Source organism: Trichosurus vulpecula, chromosome 6 (assembly GCF_011100635.1).
Source record: "Trichosurus vulpecula isolate mTriVul1 chromosome 6, mTriVul1.pri, whole genome shotgun sequence".
Lineage (NCBI taxonomy): Eukaryota > Metazoa > Chordata > Mammalia > Diprotodontia > Phalangeridae > Trichosurus > Trichosurus vulpecula.
The window spans coordinates 57,917,829-57,919,500 of NC_050578.1; the positions used below are offsets into that span (position 1 = coordinate 57,917,829).

The following is a 1,672-nucleotide window of genomic DNA, read 5'->3' on the forward strand; positions in this document are numbered from 1 at the left end:
CTTTCCATTTCACAGTTAGAAAGGTTACATCTCCCTCATGAGAGGAGGCATACAAGTGCCACGCTTTTATGGAAAAATAGTTACTTTGGAGGATCCATCATAAGCAGGAGCTTTTTTATGACTGGATGGAAGTTTGTTTTTGTTTGTTGGCAGAGGTTCCTTTAACAAAGGAAGGGTAGGAGAGGAAAGAAAGTGTCCAAAGGTGTTTGATTTTGAAAGTGGTGATAGAGAAATCATACTTAATGACTGGTACTAGCAAAAAGAATTATTTTAAAAATATTGTAAAAAATTTTCTATCACTCCAGGTCAAAGTCTGTTAACACAAAGAAATACATACAATTAGACTTACAACTCTCCTAAGGTTCACAGAAGCTCCAAATTCACCCTGATCCTCTTTTTTTCTGTATGGTTAAGAGGCAAAGCGCATTGTTACACTAATGACCAGACTGGTTATTATCAGTTTAACAGGGCTCCTCCATCTGTCCTGTACTTGGGAACTCAGTTCCAGCTCTCTGTCTGTATCTTAGCTTCTTATATGCTACCACGGAAATTTACAAAGAAAAAACTATTTATTCCAAGATTTATTTATTACGTTTCTAAAGTTCCTTTCCTCCTTACAGCCCAACCACTGTAGCAGGATGTTAGGAACTGTTGTGCCTTCCTTCATGAGCACCCCTTCTCTGGGGATCCTGAGAATGATAGTGGATGGGTCCTAGAACTTGCATGAAAGGAGGTGGTAGTCCCATAAGATGGAACATGTATAGTCCAAAACTTGGCAGGTGGGGTGGAGGGGACAGTGCAACAATAACCATTGCTGGAGCACCACTGGGAGCAAAGTTGAAATAATTAGCAAAGTCATCTTCTTCAGCTGCTAGAGAAATGGAAGAATTCCAGGAAGTCCTACGGCAAGCTCCAACTTAATTCCAGAATCTGCGTTTCCATCTTTCTCTTTTTCTTTCTCTCTAGCTGCTTGGGATGTTCCCTATTTCACATTAAGCCTGTGCTCATTTATAGCCAGTTTGCTGAAGGACTCAGCAGCAGCCGTCTCTGCAGCTTGCCTTGTAGTAAACTGGATGAAAGCATGCTGCTGCCTCTGTCCAATTGTTATCATTCAGATATCACCAAACTCGCCAAAACGACTTCTGAGATCAGTCTCACTGATTGCAGCTCCCAGGCTACCAACATATCATGTCATAATGGCCTTATCATTGAGCGGGTCCATACAAGGCATTGCTGAAGCTTATTTTAGAAGCTAGTCTTCTGCTGTATCATCAATTACATATTAGCAATTTTTGATGTTCTGATCAGTAAGAGGATCATCAGGCTCTGTCGGCATCTCATGTCTGTCTGGATACTTTTCCTCTCATCCAGAAGGAACACATGTTAAAATGATTCTATTTTTAGTTTGCAACACTTAGTTCTACATGTTCTTGAGTTTAAAATTTTCTTCCCTTCCCTCCCTTCCCCCCTCCCCCCCCAAGATGGCATGCAGTGTGATATAGATTCTATATAAACCTTCATATTAAACTTATTTACACAATAGTCAAGTTTCAAAGAAGAATTATGACCAATGGAATGAATCATGAGAGAGAAGAAACAAAACCAAAAAAGAAGAGAAAAAAAGAGAGCAAATAGTTTGCCTCAATGTGCATTCAGACTCCACAGTTCTTTC

The 1,672-nt window shown here is 40.0% G+C and overlaps 1 pseudogene; it reads right to left on the reverse strand.

Annotated features, from left to right (window-relative positions):
* Positions 1–641: 641 nt before the first annotated feature.
* On the reverse strand, positions 642–1,382 carry LOC118854614 (annotated as a pseudogene).
* Positions 1,383–1,672: the final 290 nt, after the last annotated feature.